Here is a 16720-nt window from a genome sequence, read left to right as displayed (position 1 = left end):
AATGCCTTATGTTAAATTTCGCTTAGTAATTTAATTTAGGGTTGGATTAAGTGGTTGAACTAATAAAGGATAAACTCTCGTAACCTAGGATAAGAGACTTGCTTGTGAATCAAGGGGAAGCAATGTGTTTTAATTCTGATATTTTCTAAGTCAATTTTACTCGTTGTTTAATTTACAAAAACAAATAACCCCCCCCCCCCCCAATTCGTTACTATTTTCCTATTATCTGTTATGAACATTTGGTTTATCATTGCTCGTTGGGAAACGACCTAGGATCACTTCCTAGTTACTACATTTTAATGTTTATTTGATTCGGATACGGCCTCGATCACAAGGTTCTTGAGTTGTAAACTTTAAAGAAGTTTCAGAGTATCCAAGAAATGTTTCATTATCACTTCTCAAGTCAAACTTTCCCAAGTTATCTTTTATGTTGAGAATGAAGCATTTGCATCCAAATGGATGAAGCTATGATATGTTGGGTTTTCGTCCCTTGCATAATTCATAAGGAGAGTTTCTAAGGATAGGTCTTACGAAATTTTTGTTTTGAAGACAACATGTCGTATTCACTGCTTTAGCCCAAAAGTGCTTAGGGGTCAAATTATCATTGAGCATGGTCCTGGCCATCTTTTATAGAGATCTATTTTTTCTTTCAACTACCCTATTTTGTTTAGGTGTTCTTGGTGTTGAAAAAATGTGAAGGATTCCATTTTTTTCACAGAACAGTTGAAATTTGTCGTTTTCAAATTTTCCTCCATGATAACTTCTAATTGAAGTAATGCATACTCCTTTTTCATTTTGAACACGTTTACAGAATTTAAAAGAAGATATCAAAAGACTTATCCTTGTGGTGGAACATGACCCATGTCCATCTAGAGTAATCATCCACTATGGCAAGTCCATACCTCTTTCCACTAATGGACACAATTATGGTTGGATCAAACAGATCAAGATGTAGCTGCAAGGGTCCAGAGGTGGAAACAATGTTTTTACTAGAAAAAAGAGTTTTTAATTTGTCTTCCCTTTTGACATGCATCACAAAGTAAATCATCCTTATATAACATACTTGGAAGACCTCTTACAAGGTTGTTTTTCTATAGTTTGGATATTAACCTCTAATTTGCATGTCCAAGTTTTTTATTCTATAGCTAGTGGTTTTCTTTAACATATAGTAAGCATGACACCTTTTGATATGAGAGTTTTCCTAGTCTGATCTAGTAGATTTTTCCTTTTCTCTTGGCAGAGAATATGGGGGACCCATCTTTACATAGAACAACACACTCATCTTTGTTGAAAGAGACATCATATCCACTGCCACATGATTTACTTATACTTAGTACATTGGGCTTAAGACCTTCAACAAACAGAACATTATCAATAGAGGGATAGGGGTGAATACCTATCTTACATACTCAGGTTATTCTCCCTTTTTTATTCCCTTCGAAAGTAATTGTTCCACCATGATAGGGAGTCAAGCAATGGAACATACCCCTTCTCATGTCATGTGTCATGAGCAACCATTGTCCAGGTACCATGATAGACGTTTGCTTATTGCTATCAAGGACACCTGCAACTGGAATAATCTTTTTCTTCGGTACCCAAATCTTTTTGAGTCCTTTTGTGTTAGCCATAAAAGTATTGGTTGTACCCTTCTTAGGTGAATCTCTACACTTGGATGTCATGTGTCCAGTCTTACCATAGAAATAACAGACAATGGTGTTCTTATCATGAACATATATGATAACGATTGTTGAATCGTTCCAAAACAAATAAAACTAGGATTAATTCTGCAATACAGGAATAACCTAGGTCGACTCAGAGATATAATCCATTTTGATTTTGACTTCAATCCACTTATAAACAACATGGGATTTTAACAAACAATTTGCAGACAATAGAAGAAAATTGCAGAAACACAAACAGAAATGTAAAAACTGACAAAGTTTATGAAATAAATTGTGAAATAGATTTAAGAGCACCAATCCAATTCACCAAAACCAAGAAATTCAAATTATTACAGTTTTCTATAGATGATGATCATATTGTGAAAGTCCAGTTAATGTCATTAGATGTAATTAAATCAAATTAATCCCTAAATTCATTAAGATCTCAAATCAAATTGAAATATCATCCAATCAATTTGTGATTAAATTCGAAATTAGGAAATTAATCAATAACCTAATTTGTTTCCAATCCCAAACACATTCATAATCATGAAAGTTGAAAATAGAATTGGAGAAGAAGATGAACATTCAAATAGAATTTGAAATATTTAACCAGAACTCAGATTTCCCTTTGCTTGGACTGGATCCTTGGATTACTTAGTTGTTTAGCCTTCTATAGTGATCAGCAGTGGAAGAAAAATAAAATTTGAGCAAGAAAAAGGAAGAACAGAGTTAAAGACAAGAAGAAAGATGAAGAACAATTGAGAGAAAAGAGGGAAAACAGTTTGATCTTAAAACTTGCAATAGAAGTTTCTAAATTTTGTTTTGTACAAAATGATTCTAACTCGCTCACTAACTAACTAAATACACTCATATATATTGTGACTAATTAGAAGAAAAGAGTGGTCCCTAATTAGGCCCAAATAATCTATCTAATTAAGCTAATTACACAATGCAAAGCCCAATTTCGCAAACCAAAATCCAAGTGCAGAGGCTCTAACTTCCAAGCCTAAAATGATCATCAAAACGGAAGAACTGGCCCAAGCTTATATCTAAAAAAAATTGTAGCTCATTTCCTTAGCTTTCTAGGGACTACTCATATGATTCATTTGGAGTTCTGTAGCATCCTATAGGTCTTGCACAAGGCATATAGGTCAAGTAAGCACAAAATCCGAAAATAAGCAACAATTATCAATTAAGCCCAATTATTTGCCTTAGACCAAAACTGAGTTAAGATCAAAAAATAAGAGTCAAAGAGAGGTCAAATGTGCTAAGAATAACAAGAAAATACTAAACTAAAAATGCTCAATCAATTACTTTCCAATCATATCCATTTCCATATTTGTCTATGGAACTTCTATAGTATCCAAACACTTTGTTAAGATTATTTGTTCCACTGACAAAATTAGCTAAAGTAGTTTTTAAGGTTCTAATTTCCTCATGAAGTTTTACAACATCTTGAGATTGACCCTTAAATTCTTAATTCTTTAAAATCTTATCATTCAAGAAATTCACAGATCTTTTGTGTTCCTCACATTCCACCCAAAGATTATGTTAACTCATTTTGAGGTCTTCATAATCTTTGTGTGCTTGTGTACATTCTCTCCATAGATCATTTTTTTTGTTTATTTTGATAATCACTGAGTTCATTGAAATCCTTTTGAAGATCTTTTACTTTATTTTCCAGCTCCTGAAAGTTCCTTAAAAGTGTAGCTTTTTCCTTGGCAGTTGTCTCAATCTCAAGACATAGCTTGGACTTTTTTTCCTTGAGTTATATAAGCTCCACATGTCTGAGTGAACTCATCCAGCGAAATATCTACTTGATCCTGAAGTATTTTCTCAAGTTTTAAATGATCATTGGATAAATTTTTGAAATCTTTTTGCAAGTTTTTGTTAGCTTTTGAAAGAATAGATGAGTTAGATAGAATTTCATGATAAATCTTTCTAAAAGACTTAGGATCATCGAAGTTTACCTCATCTTCTTGTTCTAATTCAGATTACTCAAGAGTTGTATCTGACATCAGGCATATGTTGGCTTCTTCATTATCTTCATCAAACGAAGAGTCATCCAGATCTTCCTAAGTACTTATAAAACCTTTCTTTTCTTTGGTCTTGTAGTGTTTCTTCTTGTCTTAACCAATCTCCAGTTTTGGGCACTCAGAATGGAAGTGTCTAGACTTTTTGCATTCATAGAAAATTATGGAACTTTTGTCTTTATCTTACTTTTGTTTGGGTGCTCTTCTTGAGGAATTTTTCCACTTAGAGCCACCTTTGCTTCTCCACATTTTGTGGATCTTTCATGAAATGAAGCTGAGCTCATCTCCATCAAAGTCTTCCTCTGATTCATCATTAAATGAATCATCAACTTTAATAGCTTTGAACGAACTTCTTGAGACTTGTTCTATGGACGGTGACACTTTCTTATTCTTTTGACTGTTGAGAGCCAAAGACTTTTTCTCTTTTGGGTCCTTCGTCCTACTGAAGCTCTTGTTCTTGAACCTTAAGGGTACCAACAAGTTGCTCAAGGGACATAGAATCAAGATTCTTTAAGGCTCTTAGTGTTGTTATTTGCAGTCTCCACTTTCTAGACAAACTTCTAAAAAATTGTCAATATGATAATAATTATCATATGTTCTGCCTAAAGATATTAGTTTGAATTTATGAATACATGATTTTGATGATGCCAAAGTAGAATCAAACAAGGTTGCTTCAAAGGAGAAACATTGCTTCAAGATTAATACAAGGTTGCTTCAACAAACAAAGCCTTGCTTCAGAATTAACTCAAGATTAAGCCTTTCCTCAAAACAAAGTGTTTCCAAGACATCCAAGGCTCTGGTAATTGATTACCAGACAGTGTAATCGATTACCAGAAGACAATTTTGAAAAATAGCTGTTAAAAGGGTTTTGAATTTGAATTTTGAACATGTAATCGATTACCAGATGTTTGTAATCAATTACCAGCAACAGAACTCTTGAAATTCAAATTCAAAAGTCATGACCCTTCAAAATATAACTGTGTAATCGATTACCAGTGAAAAAATTCAGAAAAAGCTTTTTGAAAAGACACATCTCTTCAAACCATTTTGAAAAGGCACGAAGGGCCTATATATATGTGTGTCTGGTTTCAAAAAGCAAGAGAGAGATATTCCAATAGAACTTCATTGTCAAATGCTCTCTCAACAACTCTTGGACAAACACTTGCAAATCTATTGAGAGTTCATCCAGGAACTTCAAATTGTATTATCCATTCTAAAGGAGAGAAATCTTTTTGTTCTTTTCAGAAAGTCAGTTGTAATCAAGAGACTGGTTGTCTCTTGAATTGTGGGTTTCCTGAACACAAGGGAAAGAGATTCATTGGGTGTTCAGAAGTTGTAAAAAGGATTTTTTACAAAGTTAGTGAAAATCTCAAGTGGGCTGCTTGAGGATTGGACGTAGGCACGGGAAGTGGCCGAACTAGTATAAATCAAGTTTGCATTTCTCTCTTCTCTTATCTCATTTATTTTATTGCAATCAATTTTGTCTTGTATGTTTAAAGAACATTGTTAAATTGATTGTTGCTTCTTCTTTTGCATTCTGAGCCTATCATTTAGAAGAGGGTTAAAAGTTTGTTAGTGGGAATTTAGAAACTTAATTCACCCTCCCTCTCAAGTTATTGAGGCCACTTGTTCAACAATTAGTTCATTGAGAATGGTTTGAAAGTGTCCAAACATAATTTGTATGTCTTCACCTTCTTCCATTGAGAAGAGTTCATACTTACAAGTGAGAAGACTGAGTTTGTTCCAACATTTGCTTGGCACTTCTGAAGTTGTGTACCTTGGTGTACTCCTTTTCTGATAAAGTGCACAACATCACATTCTGAGCCTTAGAGTTGAGCAGGAATATAAGTTTTTGCTCCTTCTTCCATTGGCATCTAGGAATTTCGTTCAATTGATCATCATATGGAATATAATCTCCATTTTCCACCATGTCCCACTGATCTATATGAATGAATTCAAATACACTCCTTCTAGTAATCATATTTTATGCCTCTAAACAGTAGTGGCTTGTTGGTGGAGAATCCTTCTTCCATATCTTTGATATTCTAGATCTTTTCCTCAGTATTGCCAGATACTCAATGCTTAAGGCCAAACTCTGATACCAACTAAAATAACAAGAATTACACTAGAAGAAAGGGTTGAATAGTGTGTATATAAAATATAATAACTTTTAGAACAAATATAAACATAAAACAAATTTTCAAATAAATACTTGCTATTAAAGAAGTGACAAAGAGTATTGATATAATGTTTAATAAACTGTTAAGGAAAGAAGTAGAAACACTTGGTTTATATTGGTTCACTTAACTAAGCTACGCCCAACTCTCCTTTACTCAAAAATAAAGGATTCCACTAATCAAAACTTGATTATAAAACAAGTATTCTGACTTGCCACCCTTGGCTATACAAGTATTTTTAATACCACATTTGGCACTATCTTATACTCCCCTTAAATCTAAGAAGTTCAAGTATTGCTTAACAGTAAGTCACTCTTAACTTTCACAAATAGTAGTTTAAATGAATACAAGTATTCAATAACACTCAATGAGTGAATAAACAATAAAGCTCAAATACAAGATAACTTAGCTTAGCAAAGGATAAATAAATGAAAGCCTTAAATCAGTCGTCCAAATGTTTCAAGAAAGTATTGCTTTAGAGATATTCTTATTTTCTCATTATCTTGATTCATCATTTCTTTTTTAGTAGAGATTTTTTTTATAGGCTTCGGAGAATGATCCGTTATGGGATCAATGTTGATTCCTTGAAAAACCATTGTCTCACACTAAGAGATAAAGCTATGTATCATGCTCTGATTTGCAAGGAAATGAGCGATAGCACAAACAACACCACCTGCTCCTTGTCCTCGACGAAAGCGAGCTTAGAGGAATATTCTATGAATACCTTCTATTCTCTTATATTTTTTCCTTGCCTTAATTTCAAATGTTAGCAATTCAAAATAACATGAGGCAACATAAATTTGCATAAGATAGAACATGTTTACTTCCCTTTTTTGGCTATCACAAACTTATTCGTTAATGTTGATCATTTCAAAAGAATGTGTTAGTCTCTTACTAGTTGGACACGAGAGTTAACAAAATGCAGTGTATAACTCTTATTACCATAATGTGTGGATGCTCTTTTGTTTTAGCACGTTAGATACTAGTTTAAACAATTAACAGAGCATTTTATCTTGGAGTGTGGATGATACATGCAAAATATAGTTAAATCCTTTAACATGTTGATCTTGTCCACTTGTCAAAAAGTCATTAGAACATCAATAATTTATACTTATTGTTATTCATCAAAATCCAAGATAAGTGACAAGAGTGGTCGTCCAAACCTAACATTATCAAATGCAATATCATCCTCATCGACTTCTTAGGTTTTTCTTTTCTTGGTCTTATTCTCATTGATGTTTTTCTTCATTTGAAAATGAATATCGGCTGACACTTTTGTGCATTGTTCAACTTGTCCTTTTTCTCCAGTCAAGTGAGCCTTTAATATATTAATTCCACCTCCTTTAATAACTTTATTACAATATAAAAACATATAAAAAATTGTCACTTTCTACAGCAAGTTGTTTGCAATGTGCCTAAGCCGGATCAGTTTCCCCCGATGCTTTGAACCTTGAGTTGATGCTTATTGTGATGATGGTTGTTCGAGTTCAAGATTCACTTGTAGAAATGAACTTGTTATGTTACTTACAATGTACAACTTTACTAACAAAAACACAGTAAGTAGAGCATAGATGATAGAACTTTCATTTTTGTTTTACACATTACTATTATACAAAAGTTTAGAACCACTAGCAATTTGAAATTGAAAAATTATCTTAAAATCAATTCATAAATTCAAACTATTCAATATCAACTATCAAGAAGAATAGAAACACTTCAACACCATGGATTCTAAAAGGGTAGTAACATACATAATTAATTACAATTCAAAGTGCACCAAACAGAAGTGTTCAACAAAGGAATTTGAACAGAGAACATAAGCATTCAACAAGGGGTTCGAGCAGAGCACCAAAGGGTTCAACATAAGGTGTGAACATAACCTATTTTTAGAGGCCAAGAAGGGTGCGAATCTGGAGGTTTAGTGTGTTTCCTATGATGAAGGTTTCTATGATGAGGTTCACTTGTTGCGGTAAGGGGTGATGATGCTACTGAGGTGTCGTGCGGCGAGGGCAGGGGCACTGCTAGGGCCGGGTACCACATGTGAGCTGCTAAGTAAGGTCAAGCCTCGCGAGAGACAACCTCAAATTAGGGAAATTTTAAAATTTCCCCCATTTACCAAACGATGTCGTTTAGGCATCTAGGAAAAAATGACTCACCTGGGTGGGTCACTGGTTTAAGATTGAGTTAGACCGGGTCATATTGGTTCACATGCAACAGTTAGGTGCCAGATTCCTAGGCTAACGAGTTAACCCTATCAATCTGAGCCGAGTTGAATAATTCGTAAACAACCCTAACTCCATGGGCATCACCCTCCCCTCTCTTGTATATCACTCTAATGCAATTGCTTTATCCACTCCTATATTTTACTTAAAATACTTCTCTTTTAAATATTCTTCTAAAAAACACCTAAGAAATCCACTCTCTTTTATCGAATATACTTCCTTTTAACAAAAAAATAGCATAATACCCTATGCCTTGCACAAGTGTTTAGTTTACAATTTATGATTTTCTTATATTATTATATTTTGTATAATATATTTATCAATTTTTTTTAAAACAATTATATAAGATAATTATGAAATTCACACACACACACATTCAAATAGTTTTACATTATAAGTGTCTTATTCTACAAAAAAAATGCATATGAGATTGTGCATAGGGATGACAATGGATGAGATGAGCACATGTAATAGCCACTAGTTATCCATCCCACTAGATAAATACTCGTCATGTGCCCGCTCATTATCCACATGGTACTCGTTAAGCGGATACCTATGGATTTTTTTAATATCCGGGGATATACATGGGTACCCATGGATATTTTTGCAAAAATAAAAAATAGTTTAAAAATATTTAGATTAACTAAGTTTTTAGTCCTTAAGCTTTTTAAAAATTGGTTTTAGACCCTTAACTTTTGTTTGGCTGATCAAGGTCCCTCTACTTTTTTCTGTTAAGGTTTTGGGTCCTTAAACTTTTGTTTGATTGGTCAAGGTCCCTCAATTTTTTTCCATTAAAGTTTTTAGTCATTAAACTTTTTGAAATTAGATTTTTAGTCCTTGAAATCTCATTAAATAAATAAAATAATGGATTCACATTTTGTTCGGGGACTAAAAACTAAAATTTCTAAAAGTTTAGGGACGTTGTTGGTCAAACAAAAGTTTGGGAGCTAAAAACCTTAATGAACAAAAGTTAAGGGACATTGACCAGTGAAAAAAAAGTTTAGGGACTAAAAACCAAATTTTGAGAAAATTTAAGGACTAAAAACTTATATTTCAGTGGAGTACTTTGCTTTTATTTCCATTTAGTGTATTTTATAGTTTTACTAGTTCATTAAGTTTGTTCACTACTTTAGTGGATATTTATTATTACTTAGTGGATATTAATAACTACATAGTGCATCTTTTCTACAAAAGACACCATGTACTCAAATTCCAAATCAATTGAATGAAGTTTATTCATATTGCTTATTGAAATTGTTTATAATTCTTATATAAGTAAGGTTTTTTTTTTACTTAGTGGAGAATTATTTGAATTCTTATCACTCTCAATTTGTTCTTTTCTAGAGTGTGGGGAATTCAAATTGGTTACTTTAGGATATGGCATTTGTACGTATCAACCTAGAGTTGGTCAGATTCTACTCTTTTCCTAATTTCTATTTTTTGGGCACATCATAATTTTAGTATCAGAGCCTAGTTCATAGCCTGAGTGTAAACACTTGGAGAGAGACCTACCCTGGTGAGAGAGTGAAACCTCATTTTTCAAACACTAGTTAGAGAAATTCCTAAACCTTACTTTGAAACAAGCTCAAATTTTGGGGAATCAACGTAGCCATGAGGAGATTATAGAGAATGCCTTGATCATTTGATTGCAACAATTGAAAGGCTTGTTGTTCAAAACCAAAATAGTGGTAATAGAAGAGATATTGATGCTGAAGAAGAGGAGAGGCCACCAAATCATAGGAGACAACAAAATTCAACAAGTAACATTAAGATGAGGATTCCACAATTCAAAGGCACTAGTTCACTAAAGGAGTATTTGGAGTGGGTGCAGCGTTTTGAGAAAGTATTTGAATGTAATGAGTATTCTGAAGAAAAAAAATGTCAACTTGTTGTTCTTAAGTTCACTAATTATGCAAACTTATGGTGGGAGAATTTGAAAGCACAATGTTGAAGGGAGGGAGGAAAAGAAATAAGAAGTTGGAGAATAAGAAGAAGACAAAAGGGAGGCAATATCCATTGGTTTGCACAAAGGGATAGAGAAAGTAGTTGATTCCAATCCACCTAAGAGAAGTAGGGATATCAAATGCTTCAAATGTCTTGTTTATGGACACATTGCATCAGAATGTCAAAATCAGAGATTAATGATTATAAACATGGCACAAGGTGAGGTATAGAGTGAAGATAAGGCATTTGAAGAAGAAGAAGAAGATGAGCATATAGAAGAAAAGAATGTGGAGTATGTTGATGAAGGGGAAATGCTCATAATTAGACATGTATTGAACTTACAAGCAAAAATGGAGGTTGAATAGAGGGAGAATATATTCCACACTAGCTGCACAATTAGGAATAAGTTGTGTGGTGTGATTATTGATGGGAGGAGTTGTACTATTGTAGCTTCCACTACTTTAGTGGAAAAACTAAACTTGCCCACAACTAAACATCCCCATCCATACAAAATACAATGGCTGAATGATGTAAGAGAAGTAAAAGTTACTAAACAGGTGATGGTTCCATATTCCATTGGAAAAATCCTACAAGGATGAAGTTCTATATGATGTAGTCCTAATGAATGTAAGCCATATGCTATTGTGAAAGTCGTTGCAGTATGATAGGAAAGTTGCATATGCTTTTGAGAAATATGGCTAAAATATTACCTTAGCACCTCTTAGTCCTCAACAAGTGCAAAAGGATAAATTGTTGGCCAAAAAAGAGAAGTCTAGCTTACTTGCAACTAGGGGAGAAGTTACAAAAGCAATATTTAGTTCATATCTTGTCTTGTTGTTGTTGATAAAGAAAATGGAGCCTAATATAGTGGGATCACTACCCCACAAATTTAGTCACTTTTGAGGGAGTATGAAGATGTTTGTTTGGAAGAATTTCCAAAGGGGTTACCACCAATTAGAGGGAGTGAGCACCAAACTAATCCTATCCTAGGGGTTGCTTTACCAAACAAACTAGCTTATAGAATGAATCCGGAGGAAGCAAAGGAGATAAAGAGACAAGTAAATAAATTACTTGAAAGGGGCCATGAGCAGGAGTCTATTAGTCCTTATTCTATACCAGCCTTGTTGGTGCCAAAGAATGATGGATCCATGCACATGTGTGTGGACAGTAGGGCTATCAACAAGATCACAATCAAATACCAATATCCAATTCCAAGATAATGACATGCTGGATGAATTGTATGGTTCTAAGGTGTTTTCAAAAATTTGTTTAAGAAATGGTTATAATCAAATTAGAATGAAAGAAAGAGATGAGTGGAAGACAACTTTCAATACCAAGCATGGCTTATATGAATGGCTTGTCATGCCATTTGGGCTATCTAATGCTCCAAGCACTTTCAAGAGGCTAATGAATCATGTGTTGTGCAAGTATCTTAGTGAGTTTGTTTTATTTTGATGATATCTTAATTTACAACAAGAGCCATAATGAGCATGTAGATCATTTGAGTAAGGTTTTTCAAGTGATGCAAGAAGAAAACTATTTGTGTGTGTGTGTGTGTATATATATATATATATATATATATATATATATATATATATATATATCAAGAAATGTCAATTCTATCAAGATCGAGTTGTCTTTCTTGGTTTTGTTATTTCATAGCAAGGAGTTGATCCTCCGTAGGGGGTAGCAACACTCATAAGGCAATTCAAAAACATTAAAGGCTATTCGACAAGCAATAGCAAGTTTATCCTAACACTCAAAACATTTAACAATTTAAAAAAGTAGGAAAGATTATATTCTTCACATAATCATAATTGAAACTTCCTCTAGTATCAGAAGTCATTCCTCTACTTCAATCATTGTGAGTTGCCATGAAAAGTTGACAAATTGTTCCTACGAAATTTGAGTAACTTCGCATATTAGGGATTTGGGGGTGGTACCCCTCTAGCGACAACTCCCTCAATTTCCCATATGACAGATAATCTCCATTTGCTTTTGCATAACTTTGACCACTCAGTCCAAAACTATAGCAAGCACCTCACTCATCATTGCCCTCCTCTTATTAGCTTTAATGAATTTGCACACCACTTCTCGGATATTGGGTTGATCAAGTCCAATACCTAAGAGATTAGTATGCACACCACCCCTCAAATATTAGTTTGATCAGTCCCAATATCGAAGAGATTAGTATTTTACATTCATAGTTCTAACAATCAGGTCTATGCACCCATATTTGTTTTTTTTTTTAAAAAAAAAACAAACCCACTACCACAGTTTTATTTAGGATCAACTAGGCTCTAATACCATAAATGTATTATCCTTCGTTAAAATAACAACCTGTAATAAAAATAAACTTTAAAACATTCATAAATAAGATTTTAGAAATTTCAATGGTTCAAAATACTTCAAATATAGTAAATAAATGAGTGCTTACATAAATAAAAAAATTATCCTCAAATATGGATTCTACGAAGTTTAACTAATAATGAACTAAGTCTTCAATTCTCCTTTGTCTCAAAAACTTCTTCGTCTCAAAAACTTCTTCTTCGAACTTTGAAAACAACACTTTTAATGAAATAATAGTCCCAATGAATAAAACAAGTTCTAAAAGAGTTTTCAAATAGTATTGTTCTTAGCTGGCATAATAATAGGAAAAATCCAACCATGGTATCTTCAAACTTAAATTAAAAATAATATATACATACTTATGAAAAAACCACAAATTATTCACACAACAAAATAACACTCTAGTAAATAAACACCAATTGTTTGCATATGACTAGAATCACTAGACTCAACACTTTGGTTCCCAGAATTGGTGTGGATCTCAGATTTTTCAAAAGGGTTTATGAGCTCATATCCATGCAATGGTGTCCCACTGCCTCCCTCATCATAGATGGAGGTTTCTATAATTCTCTTCCCCATCCCAGATGGAGGTATTTATCATATATTTCTTTCTCATCCCAGATGGAAGTATCTATCATCTTATTCTCATAATAGGAAGTACATCATTATCCATTTTTAGAAGGTAATAATCAACTCACACATAATTGTAAAATATAATTCCATATGACTACCAAATAATTCATTAATTACATGCACTCAATAATAATTCACAAACTCATACCTCAACATTATAACATCATGAAAATCAATTAGTAATTATCAATATAAAGTAAAGAACACCTATAGACACACATAATCCACAATCAAGTTATAAAATAGAAAATCTACAAAACAAAAGAAAACCCACAAACAAAAACTCCTTATCCTCAATGTGATTCAATTCACATGCTTATATAAAAGGCTATTTGATTACATTCATGCATCCCTTTATATAATAATAATAATAAGAATAATAATAATAATAGTAGTAGTAGTAATAATATTAATAATAAACATGGAAGTTTATTATCACCAAATCACGAATCACCCCATGTTATTTATTTTGCACACAAGATTACAAGCAATATCACCAAAATTTGGGGACAATCACAACAGCACTAAATACTATATTTAACATGATAACTCAATTGTTCAAAAATTATATGACCAACATACATGAACATTCAAATGTAATTCAATCTTAATATTTATAATATCTTTGATCTAATAATTTCCTATCAAGAACCCAAAAGTCATACTTTTCAATAAATATAACATGGATGGTTTGAAAAGATAAATGTTTTACTCACCTCTGAAAGCATAGTTGTTAGAGATAAGGGGAGCAACATGAGCAACATGAAGACTAAAGCTTGAAGCTTGGAAGAAAGCTTGAAAATGTTTTGTCTTTTACATGCCTAACTCCTTTGAGTGGCATTTGTATTGGTTGTTATATTGAATGTTGTATCTTAGTCCATATCATGTCTCTTGTGCATCATGCATCATCATGAGTAAATGAAAATAAAAATTTCTAAGTTAGAAAAGTTTCTTCAGAAGGAAAAACTCTCTGTTTTAATCGATTACAACTGTATCGTAATCGATTACACAAGTTGTGTTAAGCTTGCAGAGTTATGTCTCGTATCAATTTGATTGATTATAGCCTTATCATAATCGATTACACAATTGTTTTTGAGACAATAACTGATTCATTCAGGAATCTCTACTTTAATCAATTACCATGTGATATAATCGATTACTTCTTTTCCTGTAAGTGTTTCAAAAGTGAACAAGAACACTTTAATCGATTACTTTGAGTATCTAATTGATTGCATTGTTCTTGAGCTATTTCCAGGTTTTGGGAAGAACACTTTAATCGATTAAAAAGATAATTTAATCGATTACTTCATTGAATTAATCTATTACATTGTAGATTTAATCGATTATAGGCGGTTATAACTATTTTCTCTATAAATAGCCACCTTGTGTTCTCTCTTATAACAATTTTTTATGAGTTGGAAAAACAACGAAATAAGCTTCTAAATGAGCTAAGATCACGTGTTGTCATTAGTTAAAGAAAGAAGAGAATAAAAGTACTTAGAAAAGTAACTCACACCTTCAATTTTTTTGATTGTGAAGATCTTTTGTGATAAGTGAGTTAACACCTCTTCAGTCAAGCAAGGTTTTGTGAAAAGGATTGATCAACTTGTGTCTATCTTTACTCTTGGTTTTCGTGTATGGTTTTACACATCTTTTTGTTTATGCATGAATCACTAAAGGCATGCTAGAATATGTGTTTCTAGTTTGAGCTAAGGGTAGGTTTCTCTTAGGTTCTTATTCATAGAGGACCCTAGTGTTAGGTGCCTAAGTCTCTTTTTTTGGATGGGAACTGTAAATTTGTAAGGATTCTATATGCATAGTGGAAATCTATTTCGAGTTTTGAATAGATAATTAGATTAGTTTCTCTAGTGATAGAGAGTGAATCAGTATAAAAAGATTGTGTACTTCTTCTCTTGATCTGATCTTTATCTCTCATTCCAGTCTTAATTAGTTTTGTAAAAGGTTTAAGAATATATCTTTGTGAAAGAAAGAACATTAATGAAGGATCTTGTGTAAATGGTGGATTGATTCAGTATTGATTGAGTTCTATGAAAGTTTTGTAATACGATTCGTACAAAAGAAGTTTTAACTCTAGTTCCTCTTGGTTTGTGAGTACCATACATGAACATTCAAATGCAATTTAATCTTAACATTTAGAATGTCTTCGATCTAATAATTTCCTATCAAGAACCCAAAAGTCATACTTTTCAAGAAATATAAAATGGAAGGTTTGAAAAAATAAATGTTTTACTCACCTCTAAAAGCATAGTAGTTTGCGTTCTTCACTTATTTCTTTCTCTTCCTTTTTCTCAATCCTACATGTTCTACTAATTTCTATTTTTTTTATTTCCTGATAGAGACTATCTATACAATTATAAGAGAAGAGAATTGTTTATCCTTATATAATTACAAGAGATATACTTAATAGATTTGGCTAATCAAATCTTTCTTTATCTTTTTCTAATCTATTATCTAGATTTATCTAATTCTTAACATTATCTAATATTTTATTTTCTTTCAAGATATATTAGGATAAAACATGATAAAATTTAAATAGTTCTTAAGGATCACCAATTCAAATATAACAAACATTTTATCCAAATTAGATATATAATATTATATTATTATTATAATAATTATTTTCACAATAATAATCTTTTAATCCTTTCAGTATTATATAGAATTGTCACATTTTCTTTTATAATATAATTCCATCAGTCCTACTTATAAGATCTTTTTTAGAAATTTGTTTGTTTTTTTATTATAAGACTCTTTTTTAATTTCTAGATGTATCAATATTTTTCCCCTTATATGTTCTTACTTAATTACTCTCTCTCAAAATATTAATAAGAAACAATTAGGTGGATAGAGATATAAGAAAAGAGAAATTTTGGAATGATAATAATTAATTGACAGATTTAACATGATTAACTAAATTAATTACTTTTGTTAATAAGCGCGAATGAGTTGAAAGAATCTTATAATTGAATACATAGAAAGTAAATAATCTCAACAATTATATATCAACCACCTAATGTTTTTTAGAATAAAATAATTATTTAACTCAATCAATTTAAATAAAGTATTTAAAACAATCATATAATTTTTACACACATATATATATATATATATATATATATATATATATATATATATATATATATCATAATCATTTTAATTCAAATAAATTTTTATACCAAATCTAATAACAATAATTATATTAGAAATTTATGATGTTACATAAACACGTTTCTATATAAAAAAAAATTGATACAGAAAATGCTATCACCGTTATATATTATTATAGATTTTTTTTGGTACATTAGACTTCTTTAAAATGAATTATAAATTATGGAATTAAATAAAAAAATGAATATAATTTTTTTTTGTTATTGTTATAAAAAAAGCTATCGTGGTTATTATTATTTTCATATTAATGTTATAAAAATAATAAATGGAAAAAGACTTCTTTAGAATGAATTATAAAATATGGAATTAAATAATAAATATCAAATATGAAAAATATATATAGAAATAATTTAATTTCAAATGAAAATAATCATAGTGCAATTAAATATGAAATTAAAATAATTTGAATTATTATTTGTCATTCTCCATAGGTTAAACATAAATTTATGTATGATGAGACAGCAAGATATAATCATATTGCATTTATTTTTTATCAATAAAAAACTATA

This window comes from Glycine soja, chromosome 18 (genome assembly GCF_004193775.1).
Source record: "Glycine soja cultivar W05 chromosome 18, ASM419377v2, whole genome shotgun sequence".
Classification (NCBI taxonomy): domain Eukaryota; kingdom Viridiplantae; phylum Streptophyta; class Magnoliopsida; order Fabales; family Fabaceae; genus Glycine; species Glycine soja.
The sequence above is the reverse complement of the archived record's forward strand: the minus strand, read 5'-3'. Positions refer to the sequence as shown.